The 10,818-nt window shown below is 39.8% G+C and overlaps 1 protein-coding gene across 5 annotated transcripts in view; it reads right to left on the bottom strand.

Moving 5' to 3' along the window:
- Positions 1-4,797, bottom strand: part of FREM1 (FRAS1 related extracellular matrix 1) — a 97,480-nt gene extending 92,683 nt beyond the window's left edge. For 2 of the 5 annotated variants that reach the window (XM_007053431.4, XM_043547220.1), the window contains exon 1: positions 4,384-4,789. The gene's annotated coding sequence lies outside the window, so the exon portion shown is untranslated. Of the gene's footprint in view, positions 1-4,383 lie in introns of all 5 variants that reach the window. The other 3 variants (XM_037901990.2, XM_037901989.2, XR_006291085.1) reach the window with 2 other exon arrangements.
- Positions 4,798-10,818: the final 6,021 nt, after the last annotated feature.

Below are 10,818 nucleotides of genomic sequence, written 5' to 3' on the forward strand. Positions count from 1 at the left end.
GAGAGCAGTGCTCCATTTCTTCATCATCAAATAGAGCTCCTGGAACTTTGTAAAAGGTAGACATAGAAAGAAAAATGAAGAGGGATGAGATTTCTCTAAATTAGGAACAGATACTTTAAACTTATCTAAACAACCCAGCCCTCTTTAAAGAAAAAAAAAAACAAAACCCCACACAGCATCCCATACAGTGAACAGTGCATTGTTAAAAGGGCATTGTGATTAAGTAGGTCATAGTTTCTGACAGACTAACAAGCTTGTTACACCCATTGCTGCCTCCCCTCAAAACTTCGTCTTCCACACAGCTCCTTTTAGTGCATTGCTTCTCTTTAAAGTGTTACATTTATTTGTTCATACTGTTAGAGAGTTTTAAAACTTAGATATAGAGGTTGCAGTGTTAAAAAGAGACAATTATGCTGAAGATAATTGGAGAGACCAACAGTTAAAATCAGCTCTTCCTTTTGCATTTTAATACATTTGACTCCCTACAGTTAATTTCTAGCTGCTGGATTGCACTGCATGAATACTGTAAATATTTTCCACATAAGAAGGTAACTAGGAGGTCTCTGTCCTCTTCTTATTTAACCCCAGAGAAACAGCTTACCCACAAGAAGCTGGGAATGTAAAGATGAATCCATTTTACTGGGGCTCTTGTCTTACTCAGGTTCCCTGGGTGTTTTTTCAGAATATTACACATCTAGAAAGCAACACTCTCTAAACATTCACACCCCCATGGTACATATATTCATTAGGAATCCAGGGCTCCTTAATGTTAAAACCATACACAAATATATAGCGTTATCTTCTTGACAGCTGTCTGAAGGAAACTATATGTTCCAGCTTCTGGTAGAACTTGATTGTGTCACCAGTAAAATATTACTTTCTACATTATCCTTCCTTCCTCCTTTTTAATTCCTGTGGAATTATACACTGACTGAATTCCTCTGCCCTCAAATGGGAGCATAATGTTATTGTGGATGGTTATTTGTAGGGATGGGCAAATCAGTTTGGGAGAAATAGGAATCTTTGCAAATCTTTGCCCATTTCCCGATCACACACCAAACTTTTTGGAAAGTTTGAAAATCAGTTAAAACCTCCCACTAACTACTCTCTCCCCAGCTACATCTTGTATGTAATTATAGGTCCTCTTGTAAGAGGTAAAAGAGTAACCTAGGGAAAAATGGGGTAGGATCTTCATTTTGCCTTATTCTGGCTCCCATCATCAAGGAGTGGGCCATGCCTCACTTTTGGTGACAAAAGCAAGTAGCCCCTCCACTGGTCTTGCTGGTTTCCCTGTTTTAGAACTATGTGACACTCTGGAACTTCCTTACAACATGCTAAAGGATTACGAAATCCTGGAGCTTGTGTGATCCCTCACTTCCTTTTGTGTAAAGCTGGCAATTCTTAGAAAGAGGGAGGGATACTAGGCACTCTGGGTTTTTACAATCATGCTATGTGCTTACTGTGTGACCTTCAAACAAGTAATTCTAATGAGAGACACTAAATAATTGTTTAAAATAATGCATTCACCTCTGTAGGTCAATCAGAATTTGCAATTAACAACAATACTATGCATGTATACAGCATCTTTCATTTGAGAACCTCAGATTGTTTGCAAAGAAACTTAAGTGTTGTTATTCCTACTCCATGGGTGGGGGAAAATGAAGCACAGAGCAGTTACTTGCTTGAAGGTCACACAGTAAGTCAGTAGAAAAGTCAGGAATAGAGCCCAGGTTTGCTCACTTCCTGGTCAAACCACTAGACGACACTGCCTACAGGATACTCACTACTGTTAACACTCAAGCATTCTAAAGCTGATCTTTTTTGGAAGGTGTCTCTCATCAGAATTATTCCAGGCTGGTAAATGTGGTAATTTTGGAACAAAAAAGTGTAATGCATCATTCTTTAGCAATGTATCTATCTTTTATATAAATAAATAAATTAATTAATTTCTTCATTGTTCAAGATGTTTGCATAGTGTATCTCCACTATGCCAACTTCATGTATTCACACGATGGCTCTAGGCAGCTGGAGAATAATACTTTTATATGAAAATCAGATGGAATACAGCTGCAGTTTATTTTCAAAGCCAGCTTTTAGAGCCCTTTGAAACGCTGCTGCAGGCATCACAATAATGGCAGCTATAGACAAAATAAAACATTTCATTATTCCTAGTCAGGTTTTTCACCTAGGTGCATAAAAGGCAGATGAATTGTTCGTAGGATCTCATGTTACAAACTGTGAAGGAGCTGCTGCCATCCAGTTCTGCACAGACCACCTACCTACAATAACTGGTTCCACAGACAACCATATATAGGAGAGCAGGTTATCCTTGTGCAAATTAGGCTATTGCAGGATCACTGATCGTGGTAAATAGAGCTGAGTCAATAATGCTCAGTGAACAATTTAACTTCTCTTTCTGCTCATGGGATATCCACAAGCAGAGCACAATTTCTTTAGTTTATTCATTATTCAACTAATAATGACCATTTGATCATGAGTATTTTAAATGTATTGCTTAGATGTGATTGGTCAGATCAAATGTTTCCTTTTCCCCTCACTGGATGAGCTCACATCTGGTGTAAATGCTAAAATTCACTTACCGTGAATGTGTGTACTATTAAACCGGATCGCTTGAATTGCTGCGGAAAGTGAACACAACTTAGGCATATTCATTTAAAAATAAACTAATACCCATGGATACTTTTTGCAGCATTATTTGCCTATTTCTGCATAGAACAGAAATCCCCGCAGTAGAAAAAAGTCTCAAAGCTGAAAGGCCTCAGATATAGGATTAAAATCCAAACCAAGACTCCACAACTCTGTATATCATCAGCATACAGTTATTCCATACACTATAGACAGCTAATGGGGATAATAGTGTGGGGAATTCATTTTCTGAGAAAGTTCCCTGAGCATCAAGAATATCTCCCTTATCCCAGCAGAAATTCATTCCATAAAAGAAAGTAATCAGTTTCTAAGCTACTTGTTTTACAGTTTATCCTTAAGAGAGGGGTTGCTATTTTTGCATAGGCAGGGGAGGGAAGCAATTAAACAGCTTTACAGTCTTCATGTGGAGATCATGCGCCCACCAACTTTTTCATATAGTTGGTATTAAATCACAAAGCACTCAATTAACTTCTAAGCAAGGTTTTGCTTAAGATCACAAGAAGAATTTAGAGCCTAGGCTTTTATTCTGTGTTGGAGTACTGGGTGAAAACATCCCCATCGTAAACCCTTAAAAATGTTAGGGAAGGATTATAATGGAGATGCGGACAGACGCTTAACGACAATGGATGTTAGTGGACACTGTTAGAAAAAGGGAGAAGAAAGAGGACAAGTGAATTTAGACCATGAGCTCGTTCACTACTTAAGCACAGTGGCAGCAGCAGTCAAGTGCCCGCGCTTCGTATGGGACATACTAGGTACATAGTAGCACTGGAGATGCATGTTGCTCATTGTACCTAGCAGATTATGCAGCACTGAATCAGTTAATTGGCTCACTGAATAGACTTCCCCAGATCATAAATACCAAAAAGCTTTTTGAATACTCCTTTCAGGATGTACTGTATAATTAGCAGCAGCAGCTCGGCTTATTAATGCATCTCAACACGACACGGAATGAAGCTGAACAAGACACAACCAGAAAGCTGAGTTTTGGAGATTAGTTCTGTATCTATGCAAAGAAAGAGCAGAGCAAAGCACTTCCTTAAAATATTACAAATCAATGTCTGTAGAATTCAGGTCAAGAGAAGGCAGCTATCTGAATACAAACAAAAAAAATGTTAAAAAACTTAACTCAGATTTCTTCTGCAAGATAAAATATATATCCTTAAAATATGCTTTAAAAACCCAGAGTCTCCCAGCTAAAGCAAATAGATCTATCTGAAGGGCTTTACTCTACCTTCTATTAATATTAAAGGCATATTCGGGTTTTGGTAACACATCTCTCTCTTTCACTGTGTTTCACTTACAAGAAAATTCAAAGAAGCCTTGCTAACACATTCAAACCCTTAAGTTTAAAGAGGGAAGTAACAAAATATAAAATTATAAAGCTTTATTAGCGTACTGGTGGTGGAATAAAGACAGTTTAGAAATACATATCAATTAGTAAAAAAATTGCATTTTAAGAGAATATGATTTACTTGGAATCTTTCACTTCTAATCTTTAAAGGTAGTGGTAAACCCACTGGTAATACTTAGTGCCTCTTTTCCATATGAAATTAGAATGAATCTTTCATCCCAAATACTGTAAATATTGTCTGTATGCCTTGTTGCAACATTCAATAAAGGCACTAAATAATACTACTGGTATAAACGCTACAGCATTCAATTCATACAACAATATATTCAATCGGAGAGGGAGGACACAGAAACCATACTTACAGGTAGCAATATTTCTTCAGGAGCTTGAAGACAAGAGGATACTGCTATAAGAGGGATAATGAAAGTCACTGACCCAGTAATCTCTGATTTAAAGGGCTTGCAGAAAGAGAGAGAGAAAAATCCTATGAGGGGGCGAGAGAGAGAGAGAGCTGAAATTCCAGTCTTTCTGGTCAGCTTGGTTTTAGTTTTCTTTGTACTAAAAATCCACATTAAAAAGTCTCTTTGCCGGAGTTGCCTGCCAAGCTGCTGCCGACTTGAAAACTTCCAGAGTACAAAAGCTTCGGGCTTCCTATGATAAGGGCATTCTAAAGATGCCTTCAAATGTTTACACTAAGAAATGTTTCTCTGGCAATGAGCCCCAGATCTTTCCCTTCTGCTAGCTGAGTCTGCTGGAACTAAAAACTGAGCTCTTGGCTGCTCATTTCCCTCCCCCCACCTCCGGTTCTGTTAGACTATTTTGTTTTTCCACTATCAGTTATGTGCTAAAGCTTGATAGCAAATGGCTGTGCTAGAAACCTCTCCACCCTAACCCCTTCTCCACTACTAAAAGAAAAAGTCTTTATTCAAATACAGATAAGAACATAGCCTCCATAAAAGGATAACCAGTCAGCTCTTCAGCTCATGTCAGGATGGCTAGTAAAATTAAAATCAAGTACATTACTATTGTAATGTGTTTAGATTACTACAAAATAGATTCTTTCCACCAGTTGAAATATTTCAACAGGCTGAGAGTGAAATTCATATTTCAGTCCAAATATTAAAATTAAAACATGTTTGTTGCAAATATTCTTCCAAATTACAATCAAATAAAGATCAGTAATGAGTTCAGGTTCTCTCCCCTCCCACTGCCCATATATGAAACTACAAGAAATGGAAGAAGGATATGCTCACTGGGCCAAATCTGGCAAGGTGTTGAGGCGCTTAATGCCTAAAGGGCCTGGGATCGATGTTCCCTTAACCTTTCATCTCTAGGCTTACAGTTAGAATCCCATCCAAGTCAGAGAGGACTAAAAGGTTCTTGCCATGTGATGGCTTTTTGGTGCCCCACGACAAATGAGTTTAGTGGTCTAACTCCTGTTTCTAGTGGATAAGGGTCCATTGTTACAAAGCCACCACTATCACACCGTGTTGTCAGCCTCAGCAGAGAAGCCAAGCACTAAGAGAGCATGGAGACTGAAATACTCTCAGTTCACAGTGCAGGGTGTTCCTCTAAACCAGAGCTGAAATCCAGTAGAAGAGCTATATGGGGTACATGCATTTCCTCGGCTACACCCATGCCATGGATAAACAGAAGACTTATGGCTCCAGGATTCACAGTAAACAAGCTGAGGGTCAAATTCATCTCTGCTGTAACCCCACTAACTACCATGTATTTGCCCCCCATTTACTTCAGGCCATGTATTTGCCCCCCATTTACTTCAGGCTGAATTTAGCCCCCATGTAAAAAAGCACATTAAATACACACAACAAAAGTGATCAACATATTGTAAACATTAAAAACCCTAAAACTGTTGTGAAAGAAAAGCTTCCACAGATGTTCTTGTTGCTGAAGAGGCACAACTCAGAGACAGATGAAGAAAATAGTGTTAAAAATTAAAAGGGACTGAAAAAGCCCTGCCAAGTGGATTGTAATATGATACAATTTTTGCTCAAATTGTTTTAGGAAAAATGCTAGGTAACAAGTTTTTAAACTTCAAACTTCACCCTTGTGTCCTCGTGGGAAAATGTCCTGGTTTTCAGAACTGGATAAACCTTCAGATTTTATCACTTTGCAGTAAAATTTGGAACGAATATCTTTCTCTTATGAATCCCATAAATGGTTTCAGTTAATTTGCTTCAGCTGCTGAACATGTCTGCTCACTAATATTTTACTTCTAATTCATTGTGATGGATGGTCTCTCTGCGTTGCACAATGCCCATGTCTGTGGTCTGGTTAGTATCCACAGAACTGCGATACAGGTATGCTGACCAAAAATGCAAGTTTCCTAACAAGTATGTTTTTAAGGAGTAACATTATCATCTCTGGCCAAAATCACCTCCAGCATAAGTAGAGGCAATTCCTTTCAAGTCAATGTAGACTTCCTGTGTACACCAGATGTGAATTTGGGGTCTTGCACCTTACTGTAGTCTGTGAGGTTTTGAATCCCTTTTATCTACAAATGCCAGAACATTGAGGGGGGAATGTACATCGTGTAGATATACATGTGTACACACACGGACCATTTTCATTTCAATATTTGCCTAAATGGTAAAGGGAATGGGCTGTATCAGTTTACATGAAGGAAGACCTACTCTGCTACTTATATACAAGGTATCTCTCTCTCGTTAATAATTAGCTTCATGACTTAGAATGCTGGTGCAAATGTGAACAGCCAGCGTGTTTTCCAGACGCTTTCTTTAAACATGACGATCATCATAATGATCAGTTGTTTTCATCCCTCGATTTTATTTGTAAAAGAAAAAAATGCACCTGATGCACAATAAAGAATTTTTTTTTACTATTCTATGTCTGAGTTTCAATTTCAAGTGTTAAACAATGGCCTAAGCAATCGTAAGGTGAAGCGTCAAACAATACACTAATTTTCACGTTCTATTCAAGGAGAGATGCTGTTCTTTAATGACAAAATCCACACGATCCGAGAAGCTGGGCTGTGTGCGGCAAGTTCTGCAGAGAAAAGATCCTCTCCTTTGGCTGAAAGTGGCATCAAAGTTGCTCTGTGACCAGGGCTGTCCTTAGGATTTATGGGGCCCTATGCAGTATTATTAAACTGGTGCCCCCTATGCCTGACGGCAGCCTGGGCTCGCATGTGTATTTTATATAAGGGTGGACTTTTGAAGGATTTATTTAAAAAAAACTGTATGTCTGAAGATCCAAGCATTTGAGGCTAAAGATGAATACTCAGATTGTGCATCTAAAAATCTATGCAAGGATTTTTTTGGAGTTGTGATTTTATAATCTTCAGCAACACACTAATGACATATTTTTAAAGCATATTTTAAACTCCAGACTAAAATGTTCTGAGTAAAAAGAAAAGGAGTATTAGTGGCACCTTAGAGACTAACCAATTTATTTGAGCATAAGCTTTCGTGAGCTACAGCTCACTTCATCGGATGCATTCAGTGGAAAATACAGTGAGGAGACAGTACAGTAATGCACAACTGGCTTTGTCAGTAAATTCAGAAACTGACAGTATATATCTGGGGGTTGCCAAATGCCTGTTAAATGGCTTCATTACCACTTGAATGGCTCTTTAACAGTTTCAATGTTGTGCTAATAGGTCTGGAAGGCTTTTTCACTTTTAAGGACTAGAGTTACCAGCTATGTTGGGCCTTGGGTGTGGGGCGAATTGGGCAGGAGAAGCTAGAGGAAGCCCCCTAGTGGATGCCCAGCCCCCTCACAAGGGTTTGGGACAGACTCATGGCTGGCAGCACTGAGTTCAACGGGCTGAGGTGAGATCCTCAATTCAGACTACTCTCTCTCTGACCATTTTCTGGAGGAAGACTCACCAGGCTGCAGCAGCTAGCTGTGGTGGGAGGCTGCAGGAAAGGTCAGAACAGGGATAGGAAGAGGTGGAAGGGTGGACACTAAGACCCAGGGGTGCCCCAAATTTTCAGGTGCCCTACGGAGCCTCGTATGCTGCATATACCTAAGGATGGCCCTGTCTGTGACCATCACTACAAACATATTTTAAGTCTATGCAGTGCCTACAGGGTGAGTGGGAAGTGGGAGAAGACTAGATGATCCACAGCTAAATGGATCCATTAGATCTGCCCTTCCCTAGCCCACACTTTGTTCATCCCTAAAAACCCAGGGTCTTCCTGATAATTATGTAAACACAGGAAACCAGGCCCATCCTGTCTGCACTGGATTATTCCAGTCCTCATCACTTCAGCAATGAAGTTCAGCAATGCAGACTAAGAGACTGATCCAACTCCCATTGAAGTCAAGTGCAAAACTCCCATGGATTTCAGAGGTGCAGGTCAGCCTAAGTGGGGAGCTGCAGAAGGTGGGTATGCTGACAGAGTTCCTGATCCAGCAAGTTGCTGAGTGCCCTCGGCTCTGACAGACTTCCAAGTCACACAGCACCCTGCAACATTAGGCCCAGGCATTTCTGAAACCTGACAGGACTTTGATGAGAGTTAATGTCAAAGAGAACAGGTCCCCTTAACGATGAAACAAGGTGAGAATGTGCTACTGCATCATAGTACCAGAAACCGGAGCAATTTCACTGAAGCACTGTGTCCTGTCTCCCACGTGGGTGGTGAATTTTGTCTCCCCAGTCCCTCCTCTTCATATAAAGCCAGACTCCTAAGATCTTACATGGGTGAAAATAGTTTCACCTGTAGTGAATCTATTGGCAGGTTAGTTTGCTCTCTTTTCACATTAGAATGGGTTTTCTGGAGCATTATCCAGCAAGCTATATAAAATACAACCTGTTCTTTGGTTTCTTAAGCTAGCATGCTAGGAAGAAGCCACTGGTTTTCACATTCCCCACTCAGAGATGGCCAAACAAGTGAACGATAAAGCCAAGTTTCCAACACAGCACAAGATAAGGTTACAGGCTTCTTGCACATCAAGTACCCTCTGCCTCCTCACAGGATACTGAGTGCTGGAGAGCAGAATTCACGACACAGATTAGAGGCACATGCTTGATACTTCCCATAAGCTTACAAATGCCCAAAGGACACCCTTTGTTTCACTAAGGGCACGTGCACACTTGAAACGGTGCCTACAGCTGCGCCATTGTAGTTCTTTAAAGAAGATGCTCTACACCAACAGGAAAACACTCTCCCATCAACCTAGTTAATCCACCTCCCTGAGAGGTGGCAGTTACGTTGGTGGGAGAAGCTCTCTCACTGACATAGCGCTGACTAAGGGGGGCATGAGGTCAGTATAATAATGTCACGCAGGGGTGCAGATTTTTTTGTTTTTGCAGCGTAGATGTACCCTGTGACACCTTGGCCAAATCACTGAATCTCTCTGTGATTCAGTTCCCCAGCTGTCAAATGGGGATAATGGTTTAATAACTAACCCAATTCTGACTATTATGCCATGGAGAGTCATAACCTCAGAACCTCTGGAGCTATGTGTGTTAGTGCTGTTGAGCTTTACACCACATAATAGAAGAGTTTAACTTCAACTCTTCAACAAAAAAAGTATCACTGATATGTGCCACTTGCATTTGAGTACAGTGGTAAAGGTTTCCAAGCTAATGAGTTCCAATCAGTGGTGATCAAGGCAACTGTTGAAGTTTCTTCCTTGATAAGTATCAAAAAACATTCTTTTCAAAGGACTACTGTCGTAGAAACCTGACAACATTTTAAAGGATCTCTCAGGTGCCTAACCTTCAGGATATATTTTCAGCTTCAGTGACAAACAATTGACCTCTTAATTTATGAGCCATGACTTTGCTGTGTTGTCTGAAACAAGAAAAGCATGTAACTGTGACCTAAAGTGAGTTTTAATGAGGGTGCATTTCCATTAGTGTGATAGAAAGGCATGCTTTTACTCTTTAGGGAATGAAGGAAGTTACCTGTGATACAGCTACTGATAACAGCTAATTATCAATGTTAGCAAGATGATTTTTAACCCCCAGTGCAAATTTCAAACCAGCAGAGGAAGTATTGCTGTGTAGAGCGTTTGGCCCAAAATCTGTGCAGGCATAACTCCTTTGATTTCAATGAGAACTTTGTTTTTAATGGGTAACAGGTAATATTTGGAGCTCCTAGCAGAAAGCAAAGCAAGGGAGGAACGATGGTCTTCAAGTAAAGCACAGTATTGGAGTCAGGAGTTTTGGGTACTAGTGCCAGGTCTTATATAAACTTCTGTGCAAGTTTTTTGGGCAAATCAGAACCTCTCTGCATCTTAGTTTCCCTATCAAATAGGGACAATGATGTTTACCCACCCTCCAGGTGTGCTAAAAAACTTAATTCATAGGAGCAATATTCTACCTTCATCTCACTTGTACAATCTCATTGGCTTCAATGGATTTACACCAATATAATTAAGGACAGAATCTGACCCACTACAGTCCCAATTCTCCAAATCAGTTGGTAACGTTACAGATACAATAGGTTTCAAAGCCATTCATGTGCTTGATTGCCAAACGGGGGCTCTATATTTGCAAAGTGCTTTGAGATCCTCAGATACAAGAGGAGAGCAAAGTGTTATTGGATCTCAAAATCCCATGAGAAATTCAAAATGATTTAGTTATGTTTACTGAGTAAGAAGCTTTATTCGTTAAAATTGTTCTTTTGCAAAAGAACTGGAAGTTAAACTAAAGTGGGGAAAACTGAAGCAAGATGCTTTTGCCTTCTTTTACAGCAAACAAAAGAAAGGTGTTTTTAAAACAAGAGTTCTAAAAAAAGTTGTTGGTAAATCTTCACTGTAAAGTTAAAAATTATACTTGCAAATAACATCTTACCTCTGTTACT

The sequence above is a fragment of the Chelonia mydas genome, chromosome 5, assembly GCF_015237465.2.
Source record: "Chelonia mydas isolate rCheMyd1 chromosome 5, rCheMyd1.pri.v2, whole genome shotgun sequence".
Classification (NCBI taxonomy): domain Eukaryota; kingdom Metazoa; phylum Chordata; order Testudines; family Cheloniidae; genus Chelonia; species Chelonia mydas.